The sequence below is a fragment of the Onychostoma macrolepis genome, chromosome 03 (genome assembly GCF_012432095.1).
Source record: "Onychostoma macrolepis isolate SWU-2019 chromosome 03, ASM1243209v1, whole genome shotgun sequence".
Taxonomy (NCBI): Eukaryota; Metazoa; Chordata; class Actinopteri; order Cypriniformes; family Cyprinidae; genus Onychostoma; species Onychostoma macrolepis.
Window position 1 is genome coordinate 55505986 of NC_081157.1, and position 13974 is coordinate 55519959.

At 38.5% G+C, this 13974-nt stretch overlaps 1 pseudogene; it reads left to right on the top strand.

Annotated features, from left to right (window-relative positions):
• The first annotated feature begins 507 nt into the window (after nt 1-507).
• Nucleotides 508-12527, top strand: LOC131536616 (interferon-induced very large GTPase 1-like; annotated as a pseudogene).
• Nucleotides 12528-13974: the final 1447 nt, after the last annotated feature.

Genomic DNA, 13974 nt, shown 5'->3' on the forward strand with positions numbered 1-13974 from the left:
ATTGATTGATGTTCATTGGAACTGACCTATGTTATGTGGTGTGATGTGTACCTATTCATTTACATAATGATTAGAGTATTTATATCCTTTACAATTGGTTATATTTGATCTGACATTTGAATGGAGATAAATTGATCGGATTTGAACAGAAATGAGGCAATAGTAACTAATGCATTCTGTACTGTATGTATAGATTGGTTTTAAGAGAGGGATAGATCATCTGAATCTGACCCTGGTGGTCAGTGGCGAGCCAACCGCAGAAGTCAGAGAACGGACCAAGAGCCTGGTGTGGCCAGCCGTGGCATCTTTGGAACCATCATCATCCCGTGCCTCCATTTGAAAAACAGATAAGAACACACATAAACCTACCCGGGTAGTGAAAAGAACATACCGAACATACTCCAAGAAAACCACACACACACACCAAGAACTTTCATGGACTCTTTCTTTGTTTGAGTTTGTTTATTTTGGGGTTTTATTGTGCTTGTGCACTCAGGAAGCCTTAGGTAGGCAGGGAATGTATGTAATTGTCTTTAATTTTGTATAATACATTTCTCAAACTTACCTGTTTTGTGTTATCTGTTCTCTGCTGACCTTTTAATATTTCAGGCTCCATAGTCGTACCTAGAGTTTCTGATATTAGCCCAAATCCAATTTATAGCTAATTCAACTAGTTATCGGTTACACTAACCTGAGAGGAGGGTTACACTAAGCTCTGCATACATACATACAAATAAATAAACAAACAAATAAAGCTGTTGTTTCAATGTTGCTGAATGACGAACTTAAAATGTTTTTATATAAAGACTGTATAAAACACTGTATAAACTCAGCAGAGTACTAGTTACAAAGGTCCTTGAACAATATTTAACAACAACAACAACAGAAGTTTTTAAATATTAAGTGAACTCACCTTGGCTGTAACATGTTCTTTGACAGCTGTGCCGAGATCTGACTGGTGGGGCATATGGGGCAGGCAGAGTTGTGGTTGCATTCTGTCTCCTTACGCACATCAATCGGAGCACGGGACGAACGCTCCATTATGGATTTTAAAAAAGTAATAAAATATAAGGTACAGTGACAAAAAGGTAAATACATGTACAGTTTCACTGTGTGTTTGCTCATGTGCACCAATCGAGTGTAAACATTCAGAAATCTGCAGAAAGTATTTTTGCGCAGCTTCTTAATTCAGACTGAGGAGCCTGCCACAGTTTAGCGTCACTCTGATTGATGCTTATAAACATACAAACAGTGCTACATTTATTTACCTATTTGCTAGATTATTCCTCCCTTTAAAACCATAATGGAGCGCACAGCACCTAAGCGTCACGCCACCTGTTTGCTATAGCGGTGACGGGTCGCGAGGCAAGCGGTTACTGGGGACGTGGCAGGCGCACATAGCGGTGGCAGGTTTGGTGGCAGGCGCAGTTGGCGGTGGCAGGTTAAATGGCAGCTGCCCCTGCCACGCAAAGATTTTACCCTCTCTCTATTCCGCCATGATTCCAGTTCGAAGCGAGCGTTATTGTTCCATACAAAAGGCATTAAAATGTGCCAGACCTGAATTTAAATTGTATTTATTTACAGAGGTATATTATGTCACACTTCACACTTCTCTTTCGTCTGTGTGTGAGGAGCAGCGCAAATCCGTGAGTGAATGTTCTGAAGTGAAATAAACAGATGCACACTGTGTAGGGAGCATGTCAATCAGAACACAGTTCATGCTCAGAGCTTTCTTCTACAGAATATATAAATACACATAAACACATTTAGACCACTTAACTTAATGATTAACACCACGCTTTTCCAGTCAGGGGGAAAGGATTGTTTTCCCCACACCAAGCCCCCAGCCATGACGCTGTTAATTTTTGAAATTTATTTAAATAAATTGACTGCGACTGCAAATTTGATTAATTTGAGTCTGGGTTACACTTGCCCACAGAGTGCCGTGGGATATAGCATGCTGAGAATTGATAGTTTTCTCCCAAAAGTTATGTTTACTAAAGACATTCCACCATACGACTAAAACTAAGATGTACACCATGTGAAATCATGATAGCTTTTCATGCAGTCATCTGATGGGTCATTCTACAGAAACGTCCACTTTTCTGTCCCTAGACTTTAAATGAATATTACAATTGAAATACACATTAGGGTTACAATTTTTTTAAATTTTAAAATGAAACTATGTTATTTGAACAATTACACCATCCTGAGCCATCAATGTGGCAATATTAGTTTTTTTATTAATTATATAGAATTCCAAGTACCACAAAACTGCTCGTCCCCACAGCCATGTACAGCAGGAAAGTGCTTTATTTTGAGGTCAAAAACAGGATTTTCTACCATTTAAAATACAAAAGTCTATTCATAACTATCAAATATATGATATAAATGGCATAATAAAACAAAATGGCAAAATAATATTATAAAATATATAATGAAAACAGTGGTCCCCTGGAGTTGTGTCACTGGTGTTACCGCTTAACAAAAGTCTTTTATTTTGGAATAAAAAATCACGCTGATGACATCACTCGCCTTCCTCCTTCCTATTTTCTAAACATCTATGAAAAAAAGGCCCATGTTTAGTCCACTGTTTCTTTTCAGTTATGATAAATGTTCTCATTTATCTCATGATTTCATATGAAGCTTTTAGTTGATGTCACTGGTGTGACCTATTTATTGTTAGGGAAATTTAAAAAAAACTATAATACAAATGGTTTAAACTAATTAATTTAGTGAGTATACCATGATTGACAACATGTGGGTTGATACCTTGCAGCAGACATTTTGTAAAATGCATTTTTCATGAAAATTGTCACTGGTGTTACTGTCACTGGTGTTACCTTCCTTATGGGTAACACCAATGAAGATCAGTATATCAGGTCTAATGTATGTCACTGGTACTACTGTCCCTGGTGTTACTGTGTTACTGTCACTGTTTTTGTCTGTCACATTAAATAAATAAAACATAATCTCCTTATTTCTTGCATTTTCATTATTTTTCTGTAACTCTGACTACATGTGCTGAATTTCTTGAAATAACTTTTATTATTGCTAAAGAAGGTAACACCAGTGACAAAAAATGATACATGTGTTCTTGAAATAATTGCACAAAAAAGCTAAAACATATATAATTAAGCTGTTATTTATATGTATTCATAAAGTCAAAAGGTAATCTAATAATGTGGTCTAAGTTTAAATGTAAAAAAGAAATACAAATTTTAAGACATTTTGCCATACCAAAAGTGGATGTTTCTGTAGAATGACCCTGATAATATAATCATTTTGTGCCATATTCTTGTCTGTTTATAGCAATACCTTTACAAACAACAGTAGTCGTAAGCTATTGAATCATGTTTGTTCAAAATATTAGGGCTGCCATGAATTGATATGACTGAAGGGCTCAGTAATGAGGACTGACTGATGGAGCCATAATGAAAGATGCTCAGCTGAAAGACGTGCACTGGTCTGATTGATATGGTAGTGTTGGTGAGAATTTAAATAAACACAGCAGTTATGTCCAGTTTATTGAATTATTATTGATTTGGTTAATTTGTGTGTGCAACAAGTTCACCACATCTCTGTCTACCTGTATTGTGTAAGAAACAAGCCTGGAATAAAATAAATTAATCTCTTACTTCAGTCAGATGTTATCTGCACCCTAACATACCATGCATTATAAAACCATCATCATGATTGTAGAACTGCTGTTCTCAGGGTTGTAGTACCAGCATGGTAAAAGGACAAATCTTTTTTTCTTTTTTTCCTGTCCAACAGAAGTGAATCAGTGACAGAAGATGACGACTGTTCCACAACTGCTTCTAGAGACACTGGAGGATCTAGGCCGTGACAAACTGAAGAGGTTTAAATGGCACTTAAAGCATGATGGTATTGCTTCAGCTACTGATGTGGAGAAGGCAGAAGATGCCACTGCTACAGTGGATCTGGTGGTGGCGCGTCGTGGACCAGAAGGAGCTGTGAAGATCACACTGGACATCCTGAGAATGATGCAAGAAAACAATCTTGCTAAACAATTAGAGGACAGACATAAAGGTAACTAGTAACTACAGCTCCAAGCCAACAATGACATTTCACCAACTACAGGTCAAACAGTCCGTGTATCTGTGCAGGGTTTGAACGCACAACCTCTGAATTATCAGCCCAGAATAACTGTCATTGCACTTACAGGTGTAGAGGATTCAAAGAAAGGACTGAAAGAAGAAAGAAACATGAGAGAATATGATTATTCACTACAGGTGAGTGTTCAGAGAAATGCTGTCTGTCACTAAATTAAAGGGTTACTCCACCCCAAAATGAAAATTCTGTCATTAATTACTCACCCTCATGTCGTTCCAAACCCGTAAGACCTCCGTTCATCTTCGGAACACAAATTAAGATATTTTTGATGCATTCTGAGAGCTCTCTGACCCTCCATAGACAGCTACGAGAATACTTTTTGTGCGCAAAGAAAACAAAAATAACGACTTTATTCAACAATTCGCCTCCTCCGCGTCACCGTAGCGCCATTTTGGAGAATATGAACGCAAACAGCGTAAGCTGTTCTGTGTCAGCTGCACCACACGGTATATGCTTTCTACGTATATTTACACTTTGATTTGAGCGAAAACAGTGTATCCGTGTGGTGCAGCTGACACAGAACAGCTTACGCTGTTTGCGTTCATATTCTCCAAAATGGCGCTACGGTGACGCGGAGGAGGCGAATTGTTGAATAAAGTCGTTATTTTTGTTTTCTTTGCACACAAAAAGTATTCTCATAGCTTTGTAAAATTAAGGTTGAATCCCTGATGTCACATGGATTATTTTACCGATCTCCTTGCTACGTTTCTGGACGTTGATCATGTTAATTACATTGCTGTCTATGGAGGGTCAGAGAGCTCTCAGAATGCATGAAAAATATCTTAATTTGTGTTCCGAAGACGAACAAAGCTTTTACAGGTTTGGAACGACATGAGGGTAAGTGATCAATGACATAATTTTCATTTTGGGGTGAACTAACCCTTTATTCTAGCATAATGTCACATTCAGGTGTGATATTCAGATGTAGCCTACTGAAATAACATTCACTGCAGTTCAGAGTCATTCAGAAATTAACTGATAATATGTGTTATGTTTGAGTACAGAAGAAAAGTCTTGTGACTTTCTTGATCTATATTTACTGGTATTATATGACTCTAAAATGTAAGAAAGTAAATGTATAAAATTACAGTTTAAATCACTACTGGAAAACAGTAAATAAAAAAATGTATCATTGTTTTGTCTAATAAACAGGAAAAAAACAAGGGCACTGTAAGAGCAGGAGTCCAACTACATCAACAACTACAGCAGAAAAAGACTGAAAGAGGGAAAAAAGAGCATCTGTTTCACAGACTTCATCTTGATATCAGGCACCAACTGAGAGCTGCAGATGTTCTTCAGAAAACCAAACATTCATTACAGTCCCATGAGTCTTGTGCTGAAGATGAGTTGATTCAGACTTTCCTACAGAAACTACTGATGATGGACTACAGAGCAAGATACATTAAAACCAATCAGACTATAAACACTGTTCACTCGATGGATGTTCAGATGGCCGTGTTTCATTGTGCTGATGGTGTCCTGAAGCAGCTGATGGTCACTAAACTGTCCCAGTGTCAGTTCGCTCTGCCTCTGCTTGTTCCTCATCCATTCACACAACAGATTGAGTTTCCTCTCTGGACATTCAGACAAATCCACAAGAGCTGGAAGATCAGAAAAAGAAACAATCAGATCATCAGACAAACCCAGCCGATCTACAGAGCACAAACTCCAATGGTGTTTTTCTTCAGGTTTAGCTCTGTGTCTTCATCCAAGTCTCAGCTGATGAACCGTCTGATCAATGAGAAACACAACACGTTCTTCCACAGACACTGCCCAGGCAGCAGCAGAACCAGAGTCCTGATGGATGGAGTGGTGGAGATCGCCTGGTTCTGCCCCTCTGTGAAAAATACAGATAAATTCAGTGAGTGTGTTGCGTTTTGTAATCTACACGGTGATGCAGGAGACCATGAGAAACAGCTGCAGATCCTCACTGAAATGAGCTCAGTCAATGTTGTTTTTCTGCCACAACTGGACAAGAATGACAGAAACATGATAAAACTTCAAGAATACTATGAGTGCTCAAAGCCACTCATTTGTCTTCACACTGAGGATGTTTTAGCTCTCACTGAGACACAAACAGGACAATTCAAAATCGGTCTAAAAGACAGAAATCAGTCAGATGTATCTGAAGAACTCAGAACAGCTATAACTTATTGTCATTCACAATCATCTTCCACTTTCAGACTTGAAGATGTGTCCAAACACTCAAAGATCAGAGTAGATGAGGAAGGTGATGAAGACTGCTGGAGAGGAAGAGCAGCAGCACAGCAGATGATTAATTTACTGAAGAAGAAAGGTCTGATGAAAGTCAAAGACTCATTTCTGCCTCATCAGGAGAAACTGTGGCATCAGTGGAGTCAGAAGAACAAAGAACTACATCAACCTCGAGGAGATGAGACTGAAATGGACATCAGAAGAAAACAAACAGAAATGAAGAAAATCCGTCAACAGCAGCATGAATCTGACATCAGTGAGTTTATGAAGCTCTTTATTAAAGAAATTAACTCAAATACTGGATATAAGATGTTTTTCTTTCAATGGCTCAGGATCCTCCTGGATGAACATACATCAGCTGATCTTTCTGCTCTACGTCTCAAATATGATGAACAGTGGTCAGCACTTTTAAAACTAAGACAGAATTATAGATATGAATATAATATAGATAAAAATATATTCTGGGCTGAACAAACTGAACTTGAGAGAATATCTGAGGATCTTCAAGCTGCAGCCTTTGGTGTGGAGCACATCATGAGGGAGATCGGTCAGATCTATGAATCATGTTTAACTCTGAAGAAGAACAAGAAAGACCTGCAGGTTGACTTCTCTTCTCTCCCGAGTCTCGCAGCAGAGATGATGATCTCTGGATTTCCACTGGAGCTGATGGATGGAGATGCTGCTCATGTTCCTGTGATCTGGATCTCTGCTGTTCTAGATCAACTCTTCCAGAAACTGGGAGATCAGAGAGTCTTTGTGCTGTCAGTTTTAGGGCTTCGAGGCTCTGGGAAATCCACCGTGCTGAACACCATGTTTGGGCTCCAGTTTGCGGTCAGTGCTGGCAGAACAACCAGAGGAGCTTTCATGCAGCTGATCAGAGTCTCAGACGAGATGAGAACACAGATGATCTTTGACTATATTCTGGTTGTGAATACTGAGGGTCTTCATGCTCCAGAACTGGCTGGAAGATCAACAAGACATCATGACAATGAATTGGCCACATTTGTTGTTGGTCTGGGAAGTCTGACACTGATCAACATCTTTGGAGAAAACCTATGTAAGATGCAGGACATTCTTCAGATTGTTGTTCAGTTCTTCATGAGGATGAAGAAGGTCAGTCTGAATCCCAGCTGTGTGTTTGTGCATCAGAACATCTCAGACGTCACAGCTGGAGAGAGAAACATGGAGGGAAAGAGACGACTGCAGGAGACACTAGATGAGATGACAAAACTCACTGCTAAAGAGGAATTCTACGATGCAGAATATTTCAGTGACGTCATTAGATGTGATGTTCAGAAGTATATTCCTCAGCTCTGGGAGGGAAACCCACCGATGGCTCCACCAAACCCAGAGTACTGTGAGAACATTCAAGAACTGAAGGAAACTATAATAACTCATGCATCCAAATCAGATGGAATGAGGATGATAGACTTAAAAGACTGCATTAAATATCTCTGGGAGGCTTTACTGAATGAACAATTCGTCTTCAGCTTCAGAAAGTGCAGATCTTCTCGGGAGATTTCAGCTTACAAACTGGAGACTGAATGCAGCGAGTGCTCCTGGAGTTTTCACCGTGCCATGATGAAAACTGAGAACAAACTACACAACCAAATAGAAAATGAAGCAATTCATGAGGTTGAGGAAACTGATCTTCACAGAGAACTGAAGAAGACAAGTGAAGAAGTAGAAACATCAATGTCAGAATACTTTGAGAAAGACAGAGATAAAGATACACTGCTTTCATTTTCTAAAGGTGCTTCCAACTTAATCAAAGAGCTTCAGGAAAACACTGTGAGAGAAAAGAGAAAGGAAATTACATGAGGTTCTTCATCAGCAAGACCTGAAGAAAAAGATTGATGCTCAGAGTAAACATCATGAAAACACTCTCTATGAAAAGAGCAGAGAACTCGCCTTAAAACTCAGTGATAAAGCAAATGAAGTAGAAACAACGAAGGAAGAGTTTGATTTGTTTTGGGAACAGAGTGTGAAGATGATCATCAGAGACACTCCCCCAATCCGAGACATAGACATAATGAGAGATGTGAGAGCGATCCTCGCCAACCACATTAAAGAGGACAGCGAGTTCATCAATATTTTCACTGTTTCGAGTTTTTTTGATCATGTTATTTTTAAAAAGTACACAAAAAAGGGGATAAAGACGCTTTAAAGGGTGCTAACAGAAGTATGAAGGGAACATTTGAATTTGTAATTCCGTCTCCAGAGGATGAAGCCCAAATAAGATCATTTGTCTCAGATGTTGTTCAGCAGACAGACAGAATGATTCAGTCATTTAACATTTCAGAGATGGGCTACAACATCAGCTGCATTCAACAACTCACAGATTACATTAAAGCAAAATTAATACAACATGAGGAAGGACGAGTGAGATATGTGTTCAAGACTGAGTTCTTCATGGATTTGGTTTATTCCATTTGTAAGAGAGCAAACAAGATGATCACTGACCAACACAGACTGTTCAGAGAAGATAATGATCCTGTAATACATGTTGAGAAGAAGAGAGAAGAGTACTACAGTATTTTCCAGAAATACTGTCATGGATCCGCATCAGCTGCTGTTTTTGGTGAGATCATCTGTCAGAAACTGAAAGAGCCCATTGAGCAGAGTGTCTACAACAAGACTGCCAGAGATTTAGCAGACGAAATGAGATCAAACTGTCCATCACTGAATGGAAACCAAGCAAATCTGGAGAAACACATCCTGAAGAGACTGGCAGAAGAGGAGGATTCTGACAAATACATGGACTGCATTCATAATCCCAGAGATCATTACGAGAGTTTCATCAGAGATGAAGTCAGTCGGTACATCACTGATCAGTTCAGTCTCAGTGTTTTACCCAAGATGGAGAACATTAAACTCCTGCAGCAGAAGATCATGACAGCAGCTCATCAATCTACTGAACATGTTCAAGTGAACAGAGGAGATGCTGGTTTGTGGTTGAAGAGTTTCTCACAGCAGATCTCAGATGTGCTGTACCTCTCTGAAAAAGACCTCAGTGGAGTCAAACTTGATGATGTTGATGATTTCAATCTCCTAGAAGATGTGATGAGAAAAGAACTTCCAGCTATAATGTCTGAGATCAGCTGGAAGGTGAACACAGAGACATTTCCAGTAAAGCTGTACCTCAAGTTCAGACCAGAGGAGCTTCTGATTGATCACTTCTGTTAGTGCTGTTGGGTTCAGTGTCCGTTCTGTGAAGCCACCTGTACCAACACCACAGAAAACCATCATGGAGATCAGTGCTCCCTTCCACAGAGTGAGAGGAATTAATGGACATTTGTACAGTGGAACAACAAACTTGTAGCATTAGACAGACAACCTGTATATTAAGACCTACTGTAATGTACGGATCTAATGTAACGTTACACATCAGATGTTTTCCCCAAACGTTCACTTAAGACATAACCGATTGTGTTTGCGTGAATACTTAAATACTGTAATTCTGCGTATGTGTATTTATTGGGATCGCATGCTGTCGCAAGCACCTTTATGCGTGCGCTTCGGATGACAGTCAGCGTGAGAAACGAGCAGAGAAAAGGTACTCTCCTCAGAAAACGTACAAATAAAGTTCATTTAAAATATTTAATTACTATTTGGAGTATTGGGATCACTGGACGAGGGCTTAATGAACTCATTTTTGTGAAAACCTCAAATGCAACATTTTTCACTTGTTTTGCGTGCCGTGTAGCTCAAAATAAGCCCGTGCGCATTTAGACTCATTTTGCCAGCACGGGTCACAAATGATGTTTGAGCAAACATGTAAGATCCAGACAGGAAAAAATTATTGGTTTGAGTGAATGATACATTCAGACTTCAGTTGTTTCATGAATCAGTGGCTGTGTTCGAAACTGCATGCTTCCCTACTATATAGTAGGCAAAAAGCAGTAGGTGAGCAAATAAGTATGTTTAAATCATAAGTATTCATAAAACAGAAGGTGAGAATTACCTGACTGGTGCACTAATTCTCACGTGATTCGGACGTACGCATACTTAATTTCCATACTAATATGCCTACTCACCTACTATATAGTAGGAGAAAACAGTACGTGAAGAATGAAGTACGTTCAAAACCTTAGTATTCATAAAAGAGTAGGCGAGAAATCCCCGGATGGCCTACAGCTTCAGCCCAGATTCTGAAGTGTTCATCGGTAGACACTTTTCTATCCCAGAAGCCCACGGGAGAGGAAACGTCATCACCATACAGGGCGGAGAACAGCGACGAGGCTGTTTACAAATGTGAGTATTACAAACCAAAACACGGTTCCTTGTGTTAAAATCATATTTGTTGAGCTACTGTAGAGTGAACTGTTGATTTGCTGAAGGTGTAAAGATGCTAGACAGTAACGTTACAGTTTGTGAATTTTTCTGTAAACAACCCCCAAAAAACCTTAGTGAACAGTGGAGCTCCAGTAAACACACATGCATCTCTAAAGTGGATTTACATAAACCATATACATCTTAAATAAGATTACTAAATGTCTATTTAAAATGAGACAGGAAAATGTTCTAAGATAATTGCAGATGAGCACATCTATAGACATGAAATAAACATCAGAGTGATGTATGTGTGCTGTTATGTAGAATTCACTGTTGTCAACACTGCTTACATTAGTTGAATGTAATGTAAATAAAAAAATCTACATAGAGTATCTAAACATAAGTTATCTGTTTTATTTGTCCATTAGTATTGTTGATACATTGAAGAGCATTTGTGTTGGATAAAAAGAGAGTTAACACATCAGCATCTACCTCAACATGTAAATGCAGCATTGAGCAGATAAATCACAGCTGACTGAATCTTGTCTGATGTTACAGGACAGATGAGACACACGAGTGTTTATCTGCTGAAGAGTGACTGATGAAGCAATGCTGCCATCTCAGAGAGTACACTACAGTACAGACATCAATAAAACATCTTTTAAATCTTAAGTTGTAGTTTAATTATTGTAATTTCAAACAGAGCAATGCAGCACTTTTCTGATTCTTGATTTATGTGCATTTGATGCAGAGCTTTTATGGTGGAACAGGAGCTGCAAGGAAAGGTGACGGCGACATTTGTGGGAAAAAAGGGAAAACCTGAAACAAAAATATAAAGTACGATTATTTTGTTACTTCTAATACAGAAATCAAATGACATTGTGTCGTTGAAATGACTGGTTTTGTTTTGTGTGTGCAGTGAGGATGGAGAAGTCCACAGCAGCATCCTGGAAATGGTCCAGTGCCATGGATGAGACGCTCCTCCACTCCACCTGCCCTTACTGCCTCATCTGGACCGGATGCTGCTGTGGTCTCTTCATCATCAGTGACCCCACAGACAGCGAGAGCATTTAAGGAAAGACCTTAAATGCTTAAGTTTGTTTCGGTTCATACAACATCAGTCAATGAAGCCTGAGTTTCAGAAGCTTCAAAAGCATCATCAAATAATGTCATGAAGAATCTGAAAGTCAGGCTCTATTGACTGATATTGTATGAACACAAACCAGCAGGACACACTTGACCAAAACCACCTTTTGTGTTCAGAAAAAAAAAACACACACACAAGGATTGGACGGTGTGGAGGCGAGTAAATAATGAATTTATATATTTAGATGAACTAACCCTTTAAACCCCCCCAAATAGAAATTGTATGAAATATATGTAAGCATTTATATTATAGGAGTAGGAAATAAACTTTAAGAAATAAGCAGCTTTATTGTGCATTTGTGCCTAAGACACAAAAAGGGATTTACAAAAAAACACATTTACGTTTCTGCATTTGGCAGACACTTTTATCCAAAGTGACTTACAGTGCTCTTATTACAGGGACCCCTATATCAAAAATTTGCATGTAATTGTAAACATATAAAATTTAATTTGGCTAGAAATGGAAAGCTGACAATGCATTGGTTCATGATTGTGTGGTTCAGGGGCGTCTTCATGGTCTTCCTCATCCTCTCTATGCATTCAGGCAATGATAGCCTCGATGTCCTTTTGTCATCCATGATCAGATTCGGTATGGACGGCAGAGACAGGTGAAGGTGGACACGGTGGTCAGCTGCTTCATCAGAATAAAGCTGCAGAACAGGCTCAGCTGTGTTGAGATGGCAGTAGAATGTGGCTTCTATAAATACATGACTGTTAGAAACAATATGTTTGAATAAAGCTTTGTTTTATGTGTTGTTGACTTGTGTTTATTTATTGTCATGGTTACTTTTATTTATTCGTTTACTCATTTATTCATGTTTCCTGTTGTTGTCAGTAAATGAAATATAATTGTTTCATTAACATATGCATTAATTCATTACTTGACTGTAAACTGAGATGTATTCACCTTGGCTGCATTTGTCTAGTGTGTAGTCATGCATAGCTATGGCATATGAAAAAAAACTAATTACATTTTGCTTGTTCTGCTAAAAAATATAATTAATTATTGGTCAGCATTTATCATTACAAACACGGAGGAAAACTGTACTAAGTAGGGTTGTCATGTTACTGATGCAATGAGGCTCTTATTTTCCTTTTATTATTATTACTGCAGAACTCAGTACAAGCTCAGGGAAAGATGGTAGTAGGCTGTCTTTAACAATGAAAAATCATAATGACAGAAAACATAACTATAATGGGTTTGCATACATCATAGTATGAGATTCTATACACAGAAAAAAGGCTTAAATATCTTTGAATAATCATAATATTCATATAATCATGCATTAAAAATTTGTTTTCTTTATTTATAAGCCTCAGGGATGAAATGAGAGAGAAATTCAACAATAAAAAGAGAAAAAACAAAGGAGATTTAAGCCAGTTTTGCTTGTGGATGAACAACTTTGCACATAAAATAAAGAATAACATATTCAAGAGATGATCTTTTTGGGTTTTTGTAATAAAACGTAATATCTGGAGCTCCACCTTCTTTAATGTGAGATTTTTTCCCCCCAGTTTGTTTCTCATTCCACGGAGGTCAGACAGGAGAACAACATCTAGAACAGCAACAACACCAAGGGTCCGTGTGTCATCTGATCATTCGTTTTTTGATTTAATATTGATAGTAGAAATATTAGAAAACGGCGCCTATTTTCGTTTTTTCATTTGTTCAAAAGAAGGAGAAAACGAGAATTCAGCTTAATTTTTCGCTTTTCGTTCAGGCATAGAAAAATGAATAAACAGCTTAAATATTCGATGTCTACACGTGGGGGGGGAATTAAACGCCCCTTTCTGCTGATTGGTCAGCCAAAGATCAACCGTGCCGTCATCAGTACTCCTGCAGTTCCGTGCTGCAGAATAGTAGTCCTCCGCTGCTGCAGGTGTACGGATTTATAACCGTTTTATTGCAACTACATTTCCTCTTTTTCTCATCAAACAAGCAGACTAATGAATAGCTCGACACAACTCGTGCCGAGGCAGTCTCTAGACAAGGCTTTTTTCTGTGTAGACCAGCGGTTCTTAAAGTGATCCGCGAAATAATTTGCTATAGCCTACCATATTTTTCAGACTGTAAAGTCACTTTTTTTTTTTTTTTATCATGATACATACAGTGATTTTTTTCCAAAGTGACTTATATGATGCATTTAAGGCCAAATAATCTAAATGTAGACTTTTAAAAGCAGGCGCGTCAAGTATCACTGT